The 17,011-nt window shown below is 40.7% G+C and overlaps 1 protein-coding gene across 3 annotated transcripts in view; it reads left to right on the plus strand.

Annotated features, from left to right (window-relative positions):
* The window catches only part of phkb (phosphorylase kinase, beta), a 143,292-nt gene that overhangs the window by 77,665 nt on the left and 48,616 nt on the right, over positions 1–17,011 (plus strand). The gene's annotated exons all lie outside the window — the stretch shown is intronic.

Here is a 17,011-nt window from a genome sequence, read left to right on the forward strand (position 1 = left end):
GCAGATGTAATGTTACCCAGCATGCCATTCGGCGGTGTAGCTACATTTGTAAATGTAAAATTATTAGTGTTAGAAACTGTTTAAGTCTCAAATTTTTATATGCTTTTGTGTTTTATCCTTTTCAGATAGTTAGTTGTGGGTTATTAATTGTTGTGTTATAAAGTTACTACCATGAGTGAGAAGGGTACCAGTTAACACGGGCCCCGGTGCTGCGACGGAGTCTGAAATAAAAAAAAATGGATTTTTGCAATATCGGGGCCGATATCCGATCCTAATATCGGATCGGTGCACCCCTACGGCAGATAGTGTGGAACAGGAAGTCGAGAAAAATAAAACATCCGGTTAATTTTCAAAATAAAATCCACCGTGCTCACGGCGGATCATATTTCCCTGCACTACACCTTGAAAACACAGCACAGAGTAGTTTCCCCTCTACTCCTCTGGATGGAAACTAACTGTTGTTGGTTTTGTGGTTCTATTCTACCTGAATTTGCGAGATCTCGTGGGTCCTTGTGACTTCAGCTGTCAGTCACGGCCACAGCCGTTACGCAACAAATCCGGACCTGGTGGGTATTGACGGACGGCGGAGCACGGAGCCGACACGCAGCGGAGCCGGTCCGCAGACGTTCTGCAGTTGGTGGAATTTCAGCCCTGCATCTTATGCAACATTATGAAGACTGTCCAGCGGTGATGTGTATCACCTAGTTCTCTGTCTACCAGCTTTGCAGATGCCCTCTTTCCTCACTTAAAAACCCACATTCCCTCAAAAAAGGTTTGAAGTTAGATTGTTGCATTGTTCTCGTCAGGCGTTCTTTAACTTAGCCTTACTTGAGATAATCCTCGTAAATTGATTTAAAACAACAAACACCTGCATCAAAGGTGCAGAAATTAATGGATATCTGCCAGCCAATTGGAATCAAGCAGTCTCAGTAACCATGGTATAAACAAAGCATGTTGTAGTGAAACGTAAATTAAAAAAATAATTGTTTAGCAGTACTAGCCACTGCATTAATGGCAAGTAGAGCTGCGTAGATTAATCAGTTATCGATAAGTCAACTATTAAATTAATCGCCAACTATTTTAATAATCGATTGATCGGTCTGAGTCTTTAAATTATCTGATTCCAGCTTCTACAATGTGAATATTTTCCAGTTTCTTCATCATTTGTCATTTTATAGACCAAACAACTAATTAATAGAGAAAATAACAGACAGATTAATCAACAATGAAAATAATCGTTAGTTGCAGCCCTAATGCCAAGTGCCAACATATACTGCATCGGACATATATCACTCTTATCATATGTCCACTCAATCGAGCTGGATTTATTCTTGATGCAAGGGTTTAACAGGAGTCCAACCGTAGATAACGGCACTGTGTTTTCATTTACCGTTCAGTGTCAGATGTCACACATTGATAGCACCCCCACAACACTTGATGTATTGCATGTAATCAGGCTGTATCCAGCGTCAAAATAATTCCCCACAGTAACAGTGCTTACAGTCTTTCATTCACTTTGTGACACAAAGTGACCTTGAGCTCCACATGTACGTGAACTGTGGTGACATCACGGTAACTTGTGTTATGCCTTGTCTCATTACTGAATAGGAGCCTACATGCAATCACTGTGCCGTCTTTCAGTCGCTGGGATAGAGAGCGGCTTTCGTGGCGGGCATACTGATTAGAGTGGAGCTGACTTTGCTAGACGTGTGTTACCGAAAATGAGAAGATTACTGTGCCACGTGGCCGGTTTGGATCAGTGGGTAGAGCAGGTGCACATATACTGAGAGGTTTATGCCTCGACGCAGAGGTCCAGGGTTCGAGTCCGACCTGTGACGATTTCCTGCGTGTCTTCCCCCTTCTCTCTCCCTTTTCTCACCTAGCTGTCCTGTCAACATTTAAAGGCGGAAAAAATAATTACTGAGCCACACTTCAACTTTCCTCGATGTTGTTTTCACCATCAGAAGCTTGTAGGAGAAACTTAACTTGACATCACAATTCTTGCCGTCTCCATGTGCAGTAATGCTGTAGCTGCAGTATCCCCACTGTGTGGTTACATATTTCATAGTCTATATCCTTGATGTTTCACTTCCGGGATTGCTCCGGTGCTGCAGGAAATTCCGCCAGATGCATGTGTTTTCCGTTTCCTTCCGCTTTCAATATGTTGGAATTTTAAATTCGGTGGATTTGTGAGGACTATGGTTAACTGCTCCTCAGATCTCAGCCGAGTAAATCCAGACAGCTAGCTAGACTATCTGTTCAATCTGAGTTTTCTGTCTCACAACTATTTTGCAGCGGCTCTGTGCGGAGCTTAGCGCAGCCCATGACGATTCTGATTAGTTTAAAGAAATGCCAATAAACCAGAGCATGTTTTCCTCCCATCCCAGAATGCTATGCGGAGTAGCCAGACCCTCATTTAGCGTGCTTTGGAGGAGGGTCTGGCAAAGCGAGACTACATATTTCAAGAGGCACACGTCAGCTCTGGCATAGCAACAGCAGCAATGTGCGTTGGCTTTTAAAGCTATGCAGTAACCCCTTAACGCACAACTATAACTCCAAAATTGTCCCCTAAATTCCCACCACTAAGTCCTGCTTACCACTTTGTTTTGTTATTTGTGTGTGCTAGCATTTTAATTACAATTCATCCATCAAAACCTAAACAGCAGAAACCACCCTTTTTTACCTTGCCCGGGGCCACTCTTGCAGACAGGGATTAAACCCTGTCAATTTGCTCTATGAACTGCCTCTCTGAATGGCGATCATGTCCCAGGTTTAATCCATATCTGAGACGGCCCGCAGCTCTGAGGATCACACAGATGAAGGGTAGCGATACGTATGCAATGGCCTGATGTTCTTTCTCTTCTCTGTACAGTGTGGATTGGTAAGTCCCTTTCTGTGCCTGTATATTGGACTTTGTTTTTTTGTAGCTCGGCTGATAGGATGTTACTACAGTAGAACAGGGCGCACAAGAGAGGATAGGTCCGCAGAGGTGCAGTGTTATGAACGCCAGACTGAATCAAAATAGGTTTCAGGGAGAAAGATCAGCGGGAAGTACAAAGACAGAGAGAGAGAAACATAAAAGCCAGAGATAGAAGAGAGCACATCAGCCTATAGGAAAACTCTGTGGAGAGCCAGAATAAGAGAGATGAACATTTGCCTTGAGAGGTGGTACAAATGTTATTATTTAACTCTCCAGGACATACTAATATTCTTTAATACAAGGATGGCCAGCTCTGTTCCTGGCTAGGGTTTTTAATTTTTTCACTTAAAGGTTTTGACATTTACCGTCTGTGTAAAGCCATTTCTCAAATTGTCTTTCTCTGTGCTGACATTTTCTAAAAGAAGATTTAGATAGATAGATAGATGGATGGATGGATGGATAGATAGATACTTTATCTATCCCAAGGGAAATTTTCGAAAAACTATATACTTATAAGAGGCAAATATCAGGATATCATCTCCATTTTGCCATACAGCCATTAAATACTGCAGCAGGTCTCTTGCACCAGTTCAATGGTTGTGCCAACCTTGTACCTCTGTCTGATAAAGTGAAGTGAACACCCCTTCATCCTCACCAACCATAATGTTCCAAATGTGTTCATTTAAACAGATTTTAAACTGGATACTATTTAACTACTAATTATAGAAAGATAAATAATAGTGGATGTTCCAATATTTTGTTTATACAATTAAACTGTCAATGTTTAGGTTGAATTGTTTGCATTTGTACTACTAAGGTCCATGTTTCAACCATTTATCCATTACTGTTAGCTAACTAATTCAACCTTTTATCCATTCTTTGAGCTAGTTAATTCAACCATTTGTATACGTGCTTTTAGCTAAACATTTTAACTGATTTTCGATGACTATTATCTATTTCATTAATTTAATTTGTCAATTTCTTTTAGATCCATCTGTTTACTGTTCCAGCTGTTAATCCATTACTTAAGAGATCTATTTCAGCCATTTATTCAATACTTTTAGCTAGCTATTTTAACCGTGTATTCATTATTTTTTGCTAAAAAGTTCTTCTTTTTTGTCCATTACTGTAGGCTAAGTTAATCATTTCAGCCCTTTATTCATTATTTTTAGCGAACTATTTCTACTCTCTTTCTAAGTAGTTTTCACACACTCACGCAAGTTGTGGTAGTACTCAATACGTGGATATATTTTTCAATTACAAATTTACTTCTTTTGCACCAATAAGTCAATCCTTCCAAATACCCCCTAACAACTAGTGACCAGAAGTACCCTTGGTTGGAAATCCCTGGTTTAAATCATTTGGGTTGCTGAAGGGCTAAAGAACAGATTTAGTATTCATCTAAATTTGATCTGTGCATTTTGGATTACTGGTTGTTTACATCTTCAATTGGTATCAAATAGTACAGTACAATTTATATGTTTTGATAGTTCATAGAATATCAGCCCATCAGCATCGTCTTACTTGTATTAGCAGATGCGGTGTGATATTTCTCTGGTTAACAGAATTAATACATGCAGCTCCATTGTGCTGCCAGCATTGCTTTTATGAATTCAACTTCTAAACTAGTATGCAGCGTGAGCCGAGCTTGACTCCCCTCAGGTAGGCTGCATATTTTGTTGAGATTACTTTTATCATAATAGCACTTTGTTGAAGCTGGATTAGTCGGCAGCGTGACCGCTGTTGTGAGCCCGGCCTCTGATGGTAGCAGGCACCGCTCTGCCTGCAGCCCATTAATAAAAGGCTGTCACATTTAGTTTGATGTTTTCGGCCACATGCGGTCCAAATAAATGCACCTTCATACAAAACAAAAAATAAATAAAATGGAAAGCCCGGTGGTTTGCTGTCACAGTGATAAGGCACTGTCACTTTCATGGCCATTTGAAAAGTGAATTAAGGGTCTGCACAACTTGATGATGAGGTTATTGTACAGCTGACAACTTGTTACTGAAGTTAATGCAATCTGTGAAGGCTAACTGGGTGCGCTCAGTTTCATCAGTGGACACAGTGTGGAGGTGGGAGGCAGTTGATGAATCCAACCCACCCACTGGGGCATCAAGGTAAATGCTACCGGAGCAATGCAGAAGCAATCCCGGAAGCTAGAAAAGGTTTTTGGCTCATGCGCTCGGCAAGCTATTTTCATTCAATTGAGTGGCCGCCATCTTTCACTTCTTATTATACATCCATGGGCTACAGCTAACTCGTCTCCATGGCAACATTATACTTTTCTACATCTCATCTAATGGACTCTTACTATTCTTGTTTTAACCCTCCTGTTGTCCTCAGGTCAAATTTGACCCATTTTCAAAAAGTTTCTTTCAACCAAATTGTAAAAAAAAAAAACAACAACAACATGGATGGTTCCATACAACTTGTAAAGTAAATGATCAGTTCACTACTTTCATTGAACTTGGGTGTTGTATTCAATTTTTTGGCATTTAAAAACAAAAAAAAGATAAAAGAACGTTTTGAAAAAATCTTCAAAAAACATTGGAAAAAGTGCCAAAAAAACTAAGCAAAAGCCACTAAAGTGTTGAAAAAGCCGACCAAAACGTTGACCAAAACGTTTTTAATTTTAAATTTTGACCCAGAAAAACAAAAAGTTGCTTGTTGGTCGACGACAACACAAGGGCTAAATCTGCAGAAACAAGTTATGAACAAAACAATTATCTTTGTTGTTACTGAACTTTTTAGCAAAGATTTGCTCATCTCCACATCCAGCGCTTACATGCAACGTTAGCATTCATTTGGAGTCATGTTTGGGCCCACCTGGTGAATGGGAGTCTAATATTTACTCTCTGTTTAGCTCTGGTTTTTTTAATCTCTACCAACTCTACAATATCTGGCTCTTTTGCTGCTAAATGCTCCACTATGTTCACTTCAACTGTGTCTGTCTATCATTGGGGTTGAACAGGTACTGTACAGTGGGGGTTTTAGAGCTTTTTTGCAGAAAACAAACGGCTGCCTGCTGCTGAGTGATACATTTGAATTTATGTTTTACAGCCAAGAATTTCATCATTAACATACACACAAAAAACCCTTTTGTGGTGTGTGCTGTGCATGTTGTTTAACAAGTCATGATGAGGAAATGAGTTGATACGATGGAAGTTATTCACTATATAGGTACGATGAAAGAAAGGCATCATTTCACATACAGGTGTTGCAGGTGTTTTCTTGTCTCTTGTCTTTTCTGTCTTTAGAATTCAGTCAATCTGAGAAATCACTCTCCATTGCCAGACTAAGTTTTTCAAGCAGTGCCACCTGAAAGCTGCTATGAAGTGTTTTTTTTTTTGTTTTTTTTTCCTGGAAGATGTGAATGCAGGAAATCAACAGACTTTCAGTTTCAGTGCATACCTGTATCTTGCCCTCAGCTAGTGCTGAGCTGAGCGCCTTGCAAGGGTCAATCGGCCACACAAATTGCAGACTTAATTCTTTATTCCTGCTATCCTCCGCTGCTTCTCTCACCTCTCTCCTTTTTTTTTCTCATTGCTCTATACCATGTCTCCCTGGCTCCCAGTCTTTTTTCTTCCTTCTTTTTATTTTTATTGTATCTTGTTCGCTTACACCTTTTCTGTTTTAGCTAGACACTTAGCTTACACGTTGTGTTGGCAAAGAAGCTTGAGATTGGCAGAGAAAGAATGAGGGAGAGGAAAAGAAAAGCAAAGGGGGGAAAGGAGGAGGTATATCTCCTTTTTTGGTTTACTGTTTTGTCTTTCAAGCAAGAAATGGTGTGTGTGTGTGTGTGTGTGTGTGTGTGTGTGTGTGTGTGTGTGTGTGTGTGTGTGTGTGTGTGTGTGTGTGTGTGTGTGTGTGTGTGTGTGTGTGGCAGCTGTCTTGTTGCCTCTGCATCATTGGCGTCCAGTGTTTGGTCTGCGGGCAGGAAAGGCACATGGGCATGCTGAGCTTTCACATGCAGTTAAGGCTTGATTTGTACGCTCCTCTTTCTTCCTCTATGTATGCGTGAAATTTGCTTTCCAGTTTTTGTATCCAAAAAATCCAACATGTATGTGTTCTCAGTGTGCATGCATCCGTCATTGCATATCATTCTCTCTGCTTATATGTGTACTGTATATGAGAGAGGCGTGTGTGTTTCTGTGGGTGCAGTTGTATGCAGTATGTATAAGTATGCACGTGCGTTTGTATGCATGTGTATTATTCATCGCTCCATTCCTTCCAAATGTCATGCTACCACTTAAAGTCCCTGCATCAATTCATTCCGCAGCTGGAGACAAAAAGATGTTCTGTAATATTAAACCTATGAATATCCTGCACTGTTGTACTGTATGGTTCCACATATATAAGCTTGTATAAGGTCATCTCGGGGCAATTTGACGTGTGTGACACGTGTGTGTTTCAGTGGAGCTGGCGAGGTTGCCCTCCCTCATATAACCAATGAATACCTTTTCATGCCATAAAAATCATCCATGCCATACAAAATATCTAAAATACTCCATTTCAACAGATCCAATTTTAAACCGCAGTATGTTACACCGCTACATTTAGCATTGAGTATAAGTTGCAGTACAAGCAACACGGTCTCATGGCAGTTCGTGAAATTGTCACGTTATTTTGAATTTTTTGATTTGTGTACAAGAACATGTTTATCTAATTTTTTTGCGTGGTGGCCAGCACGAAATGGGAACCATCCATACGGAGGTTGGGTTTAGGAAAAGATGAACGGGGAAAGCAAACGTCATACCCCGGGACACGATCCGCGGTCTCTGGGAGACACACAACAACAATAACGGGACGGCGGAGGTTGGGTTTAGGAAAAGAAGAACGGGGAAAGGACACCTCACACGCCGGGAGACGGCCGCGGGGGACGCGCGACTACAACGGTTGTGATTAAGAAAACAACAACGGGGAAACAAAACGCCACGTGCCGGCCACGATCCCCGGTCTCCGCGGTTTTTGGCCTTTCATACTACTCGCTACCGTAGTCGTGCTGTGACCGTGACATATGCTTCCCATTGAAATACATTAGTTTACATTTTTGTGCTGGCCACCACAAAAAAACGAGAAAAACATGCCCGTGTACATGAATCAATACATTAAATAACGTGACCAGAGATGTTTGGGACTGTACTCTTAATGTTTTACCCCTGAATACGAATAATCAATTTCAATTACTTACTAAAATATGTGATTTTTTATTGTCTCATTTGAATCCCTAACAAACCCCTGCACTGGCCTGCAGAAGAAATGACTCCACTGTGTTGGAGCTGACCTGGCAACACTTTATATTCTTGCACGTGCCTGAGAAGTATGTATTAAGAATGTGCACAACGCAGCATAAATTTTATGCAGCCAGTCTATATTTAAAAATTATTATACAGCACATATCCCGATATTGTACATAGGTAAGGAACCATGCATTAAATTTGCATCATGTGTGCACGTCAGCGTGGAGGGAATGTGGTTTTGCCTCGAACAACTAGGATTTGGAAGCTGGGAAGTTGTGATTTAGCTGGTGAACGGGGCGTTACTGCAACTTTAATGAGTAGTGGAGCATGGTGTGCACAAACCTTTTCTTCTAACTTAATGACCTGCAAGCCTGTTAAATAGAATATGAAGCTATAAAATAAGCTTAAATATGTATGTAAGCCACATGGCAAATGGTGAAAAATCAGCAAAAGTGTATTGCTACAGTGCTGCTGGCACCTCTGTACTCTAATAATAGTTGCAAATGGATCATTTTTTAAGCTTGACTCTGTGGATAAAGGCAGCTTTCCTTCATATATTTAACAGCTACCAAAGTGCAGTGGTCGAGTGTGTTGGGTTTTTGTGCATGAGAGACAGCATGCTCCCAGGGCTGTGAGGGTGAGTCAGATCAAATGCACCCCGGGGAGCATGGCGTGACATCCCGCTGATGAACATGCAATAATACACAGCGGGCGTAGCAACTGGGGGATCTGAGAAGTCATGAATGGCTGTTAAAGTGAACTAGTTGGTTATGTTGCTTATATCACACACTTGCTTTTAATGGTATGCCCTCAATCTACTCAGCTATTCAGGCCTTCGCTCAGTGTCACATATTCTTAGTGTGTCTCCTTTCACGCTGTTTTTCTCCATCTCTCTCTTTTAATTCTGTTCTGTTTTTTGTGAATTCAACAACCCACATACACCCACATACTGCACTGAAGCACATGCAAGAATAGCACTTGTGCGCTTTTAAAACGAAGCAGCGTAGCACTCCCCTCCGTTGTTGTAATACTCTGTAGGAACCTTTGGCTTCCGTTAGATTTCTCTTGTATTTGCGCATGCACACACACACACACACACACACACACACACACACACACGCGCACACACAGACATATCTCGCACCATGTTAGAACAAGGTTAATGGAAAAGTTGCATTTGACTGCAAGAGCTGTCAGTCATCAATCAGAGATAAGGCGTGGGTCATGAGAGGCCCACAATTTGATGGTGCGGTGTTGGGAGCAAACATACCTCCCTAAAGGAGGGAGAAAAGGGGGAACAAGGGAGGTTAGAAATGTCAGAGAGGGAGTAAGGCTGAAATATACAGGGATAGGGAGGAAGAAAGAGAGAGATGAACACATTTCATTCTTTATATTTAACATGGATGTTTGTCTGAAACATTGCCTTTTTCAGCTTCTCACTGGTTTGAAGTGGGCGGGACTCAGGTAGAGGCTCGTCTCCTCCAATGGGAGTTAAAGGAGAGGTGATGTTATTTTATGCACCAATCAAAAAAATAGAATCTGACGACAGCTGGCGGGTTGTTTGATCACTGTCACTCAAATCCAGAGCTGTAATGAAGTAGAACTACTTCACTACTCTACTTAAGTACTAAAAGGCTGTATCTGTACTCTACTGAAGTATTATTTTTTTCTCCTACTTCCACTTTTACTTAAGTACATATTTTCGATGAATGAAATACTTTTACTCCGATACATTTTTTATGTGCTGCATCGTTACTCGTTACTGTTGTGAAATCCTCACGCTATGGAGACTGTGGAGGTTACAGTGAGTGTGTAGTTATTGCTACGTTAGTTACGTACGCTAATTACATAAGTCTCGCCTCACGTTTCTTTTCATTACGGTTGCCCGTTCAGAAGTCAGAGACGATGTAAGTTTGTACTCTCTCTATTTAGCTATTGTTGCAGCAGAGTAATCTGTTCCTGAGTTGTTTGAGTCTGCAGTGAGTCCTGAATGTTAACCGTCTGACCCTGTGATGTGAAGCTGATCTAGTTTATCTGGATGTTTGACCCTGTGATGTGAAGCTGATCTAGTTTATCTGGATGTTTGACCCTGTGATGTGAAGCTGATCTAGTTTATCTGGATGTTTGACCCTGTGATGTGAAGCTGATCTAGTTTATCTGGATGTTTGACCCTGTGATGTGAAGCTGATCTAGTTTATCTGGATGTTTGACCCTGTGATGTGAAGCTGATCTAGTTTATCTGGATGTTTGACCCTGTGATGAAGCTGATCTAGTTTATCTGGATGTTTGACCCTGTGATGAAGCTGATCGAGTTTATCTGGATGTTTGACCCTGTGATGAAGCTGATCTAGTTTATCTGGATGTTTGACCCTGTGATGAAGCTGATCTAGTTTATCTGGATGTTTGACCCTGTGATGAAGCTGATCGAGTTTATCTGGATGTTTGACCCTGTGATGTGAAGCTGATCTAGTTTATCTGGATGTTTGACCCTGTGATGAAGCTGATCTAGTTTATCTGGATGTTTGACCCTGTGATGTGAAGCTGATCTAGTTTATCTGGATGTTTGACCCTGTGATGTGAAGCTGATCTAGTTTATCTGGATGTTGCTAGCTTGCTAACTTTCCTGTAGCTACATCACACATGTTACTAGCTAGCTAGTGTTTGATACGTTTTTTGGGGCTTTAATCGTTACTGTGCTGGAGAGGATGTTCATTTGACTTCCACAATGTGATAATTGTACATTTCATTTCATTATTTGTTAATATGTTATTTTTAATATAATATAATATATTTCATATTTGTTAATTCCTTTGGCTACATCCAAAGTGTCCTTTAGGCTATACATTTGAAATAATATAAAAACAATACGATATTCAAACTTTTGACTGCTTTCTTTAATAACTACTTGCGATACTTGCGATACTAAAAATGTTGAATACTTTAGTACTTCTACTTAAGTGTGGCGCTTAAAGAGCACTTCAACTTCTACTCATGTCACTTTTTTGTTAGAGAACTTGAAAAAAAACATCACATAAGAGACATTTTGTTTCTGACTCAGGTAGGGGTGCACCGATCCGATATTAGGATCGGATATCGGCCCCGATATTGCAAAAAAAGTAGTTTTTTTTATTTCACTCATTCGCAGCCCATGTTAACTGGTACCCTTCTCACTCATGGTAGTAACTTTATAACACAACAATTAATAACCCACAACTAACTATCTGAAAAGGATAAAACACAAAAGCATATAAAAATTTGAGACTTAAACAGTTTCTAACACTAATAATTTTACATTTACAAATGTAGCTACACCGCCGAATGGCATGCTGGGTAACATTACATCTGCTAGCCTAGCTAGCCAGGTAGCAGAACAGTCTGTTAAGCTGGGAGAGGCTACGGTCGGTACTGCACAAGAACCTAGAAGAAAGTTAGCTAGAGGATGAAGAAAGACCGGAGATACACCAGAACAACATGTGCTCAAGAGAGGAGCCGTCTGTTGTTCCCAAGTTTTTTTTCTTTCTAACAAATCGGACATAATTTAGCCACGGTGGTTGCCCGTCGCTCTAACGTTACTCGGCCGTGCTAACGTTACTGCGCTAACGTTAAAGACCTGTCACTTCAAGCATGCAGCGGAGCAACGTTATGAACGCAATCCACCTCCGGTCCCGCTACAGACCGCTGAGAAAGACGGGTTTGGAGCAATAATTAAAACTCTGGATTTAAGATGTCTCGCCTCGCTGAAATATGTCCGCCAACCTACTGACGTTATTCAAACAGCGAAGGAGGCTGACAGCGGAGCTCCGTTCAGTCCCCCACTACAACCACACTACAACAACCTAACTTACCTGGGGCCAAGGTAGTGGTTATACAGTACTAGCTTACAACTATTTAGTTTTGAAAGGGAAACGGTGTTAAAGTTGTTTGTATGTGTAGGCTATTCATTCGATTTGAGTTTATTTTACTACTTTGCAGTTTGCACAATACAAATAGTTTAGCTTCTGTAACTGTGGAGCCAAGCAAACCCTTAATCAAAGCTTTTAGTAAACATGATGATGACATTAACATGTTTTTGTGATATTCTATGTACTCCTGACAGTAGAATAAGCCATTATAAACCTATATAAAGGTGGCCCATTATTGATGGCCCATTATTATGTATTTAAATTTATTTTAAGAAGTTTGATTACATTATATTTTCGATTTGAATGCACAATTGTTTTTTAAATAAATAAATAAGAATTCAATACATTACATCTATGTTATTTTGTCTTAGTTAGGAAAGTAATGTTTAGTTAGGAAGGTCTGGTGCCTTTAGTGTCTTCCACATGGTGGAAGGAAGGTATGATGTGGAAGGTATACAGTTTATTATTAATTCATTAACGGTATCGGATCGGTATCGGGTATCGACAGATACACAAAGCCCTGGCATCGGTATCGGTATTGGGACTGAAAAAGTCGGATCGGTGCACCCCTAGACTCAGGACATAAACAACATTTTATAGCTGATTGTATGAATTTGGTGTCTGGATGATTATTGTTTGAGCACAGCTGGGGGTGCAGAGGGGACCTGGATTCCTCCTGCTGTGTACAATGTTTTTTTCGGTCTGTTTGCTTTAAACGTTGATGTGTTTATCGCGTGGTATGTACAGGCAGTTTAGATCGAGAAGAGTGTTTTACAGCTTGTTTTTCTTCGTCAATAAATGGACAGACTGTGTGGCATTGTCATCACCAGGATCTCTTTGCCAGATAGCCTTGTTAATGTAGAAGCCATTTCAGTGGCTGTGTGGAGCGATCATACGGCGCAGACACATGTTAAGATAAGTGAAATGTGCATATGGCTCTAGATTCAAAGAGCACAACACAGATTAGAGCTTAGTGACAGGACACCGTTGAATAATCTGTAGACTGTCCCTTTCTGAAGAGCAAAGGGACACCATGAGCAGCATGGAACAGATGACGTTAGATTACTTCTGACCCAAATACACACACACACACACACACACACTTGTACAATTACACTGCGTTTTCAAACTTACATGCACGTCCTCCACAAACCCTACAAACAAAATCACACATATTCACACTAACTAATTTTCCTTCTGTATCATCTGCTTCTCTCACACACACAAACATGCACACACACACACACACACAGATTGAGAGTGTGCTAAACCCTGCTGTTTGCCAAATGGCCTGGTGTCGGGCAGGAAATGTCGAGCCCAGCGGTCTGTGACAGTAAAAGCCCTAAAGAGATGGCTACTGACCTTAACCTGCAGGGAAATGGACATCACTCAGACACACTCACACACTTTGCATGCATTAACTCTTGACACACTCATGCCAACACATGCACATAGTTCTGTGTGTGTGTGTGTCCTTCTCATATACACCTCTGCTTGTTCTTCTGTCTTACAAGCTGTTCTCTGTGCCAGAGGCCCCATTTAGTGGTGTCTGATAGGTTTGGCCTCTCCTGTTTCTTTGCCTCACTGTCAGTGTTGTTAGCCAGCTCTGGCGTCCAGTACAGTCTTCCTATTTACGGCTGACGTATTGCACAGAAACAAAAGGGAAGCAAGCTGCCTGAATACACAACCTCAGGGAGGATGACAAAAACACCCGAGTAAAGATCAAATATTTGAACCTGCTGTGCACAATTCATCCAAACCCTCACTTGAACAAAAGGCTGTCACATCCCTCGTACATTTAGGTATGTCAACCCCTCCTGCGCAGGGTTCGGAGCTTTACATGAGTATGGGATTTGTGTTTGGAGCCAGGTGTGCTGAGAGGAGGCATCTCGGCTTCTATTATCTGCTTGTTAATGGTTACTGCTGACAGTGTACAAGCCCAAGCTTCACAATGGGGGTGGGGGGGGGGGCTGTTCTCAGTACTCACACCTGCACTCACTAGCTCAGCTTTAACCCCAAGAATTGTGACAGCACACAAAAGATTGAGAAATGTTGGGGTCTCTGGGTATTTAAGCCTGAAAATGCAAATGATTTGCCTGCAGTTGGTAGAAAGCAAAGAAACTGCAGGATTTGAAGTAGAGTAAGACCTCTTCCTGCAGTTCGTCCTCTCTCTGTTCACGGGCATACATGGTACACTCTCTCTCTCTCTTGCTGGAATGACCTGTGATTGGCCAAAGTCTCCCGTCTATAGCCTGAATACAGAACCAATAGGAGGTGCAGGAGTCTCGTTTTCTGTCAGACCACTTGAATTCCAATATGCAAAAAGATTAGTATGGACGTTTTGCCCAACGACAGCAAAAATAAAGTGCCTACCACAGCTTTGACTAAACTGTTATTGGCACAAGTACTCAGTTTCACATGCGTACATCCTAGGAACCTTAAGGTGCTTGCTCTCAAAGATTAAAACACTTCACTACACAGATCCTGTGACATACCGTATAAGTAATGTAGTCTAGAGTACAGTATGAATGTATGTGAGGGCTGCATGCCTCCCTTTACAGTATATAGCCATTATTTTTAATATCTTAATAACTGTAATAACCTGTTTGTTTGTACCTGTGCTCATTTCATGATATAAAGTTAACTTGGAGTGTATGGTGCCAGGTGTAATGTAGCATTTTAAAGCATTAATATGCCTGACTAAAACAAGCTTTTACGATACCTTTTTACTTCACCCTTTAGAGTGCCTCTTCAGTGCTCACCTCGCTATTTATTAATTAGTTAACTTAAATGGAATATTTGATGATGCATTTCTATTGTATTAACATACAGACAACTTGTCTTGTGTGTAAGCAAGTAGCTAGAGACAGAATGAGACAGAGAATGTAGGAGGGAGGGCGACAGAGATGTCATTCAAAGGAGTAAAGAGCAGCCCCAAAACATCTGTGACTACTTCTAAATGAACTGCAAAAGTATTCAAAACAACTCTTTACTATTTAGGAAATGTGTCTGCTGAAGAACAAACATGCTTTTAATGCTCCACACCTGAAATCTTTTTATTAACCCTTGTGTTGTCCTTTGGGTCCCAGTAACCCGAAGGACAACACAAGGATTATGTACTTCCCTTTACTTTGTTGAGAATTGCTCTCTAAACAAGGGTTAATACAGCACCTTAGTTCTTGTTTGTACAGCATTTTGGTCAGCTTAAACTGTGTTTAAATGTGTTCTAGAAATAAACTTTACTTACTTACTTTACAAAAAACAGGGTTTAGAGAGCAATTCTCAACAAAGTAAACGGAAGTACATCATCCTTGTGTGGTCCTTCGGGTCACTGGGACCCGAAGGACCACACAAGGGTTAACTGAACCTAACTGCAACCTTAAACAAAACTGCTGGCCTGAACTTAACTGTTACTACCATCCCAAGTGTAAAACCTCATAATACACTCAGTATAGTTGACATCAGGGTTCGAAATGAGTGGGGTCTGGGGGGGTCCCGGACCCCCCATAAGTCATTAGGGACCCCCTATAAGAATTTATTTTTAGATTTTGGGGGGTCCCCGACAAATATTTTTAACATTAAAAATGATTGTGAAAATTATAGGTCTTTAGTGACGTTTTATATTTATAACAATAATTAATTTATTTCGATTGGGCAGCAATCAGGGCAGCTAATAGCATCACAGATTGTTGTTGTGGTCCTCCGGCGCATACACTACAGTCTATGGCGCAGACACGTATGTTATTGTTGAACGCGGCAAAAACGAAGCCTCACAAAGAGTGAAATCCCTAATGAAAATCCTGTAAGTGCTTCGATTATGTTTATATCTCCATAATAATTGCTTATTATAGTAAAATATTTGGAGTTGGTGTTCCTATATCAAAAGTTGCATTAACTAACTTAGATACCCAGTGTAACATAATGATTAGAAGAGTGCGTTTGTGCGTTTCTTGCTAGCTGTATGTGTATGCAAGCAACGGTATGAAGCCAAATAATCTGCCAGCTAACAGCAGACATATAGCAGTTAGACTAGTTATTCAAAGCTAGCATAACAACCTAATTGTCCAGTCAGTGATTTTGAATAATGTGGTTACTATTGGATTATTGTCATTTTAATGGCTTTCAGTCATGTTAGAATATCTTACTTTTTTTTTTTTAAACGTGTCCCTAAAGATTTTAGTTCAGGTTATAGATTGACTACTTTAAAACAAAGTAAACCATCTAATGTAGGTACAGTCTTTATAGACATCATTATTATTCAATCCAGCGGCTAGTTGTTTTACAAATTTCATTAACATAAGGGATGAGAAATGTCATTTGTATTTGATCAAACCCTTTGAAGGTGGATGGTGCTGCCATAATGAGTACACCTGGTGGATTTAGGTAACTTAGTTAACTTCCTTGCTCAAGGAAAGAATGACCTGTTATCCACTTTGTCATGTCGGGATTTATATAAGGTGCTGTAACTTTGTTGCTCCAGGATTAGAGGGTTACCTGTTAGATTATAGCCAATCCACTTCTCCAGACACCACTACAATACTGGGACTAGCCCAAACCATGAAAAACATCCCAAGACCATTATCCCACCTTCAAAATATGTCAATATAATTTTGCCTGCAGTATATAGTGTAGCAAGGTAGTCTTCAGTATTTTTTATTATTACATTTTAACCTAAGTCATTTCGAACCCTGGTTGACATCGTTGTCACACGCTGGAATCCTTTTGTGATGGAGGACTGGATTCTGAAACCCCCATGATGATGTGAGCAGTCATGCAGCAGTCACCTTTTGTCCTTACCTGTGGGTTCATATGGGTTAACTTCAAAAGCATCTCCCGTGAGGGTAGACCATGTCAGCGTGCACATAATGCAGTTCTTCAATACTTTACCAAGGCTCTCCGAGGTTGCACTAATATCCCAAAATGTTAGGAGTCTGACTAAAGGGATG

Source organism: Perca fluviatilis, chromosome 3, assembly GCF_010015445.1.
Source record: "Perca fluviatilis chromosome 3, GENO_Pfluv_1.0, whole genome shotgun sequence".
Classification (NCBI taxonomy): domain Eukaryota; kingdom Metazoa; phylum Chordata; class Actinopteri; order Perciformes; family Percidae; genus Perca; species Perca fluviatilis.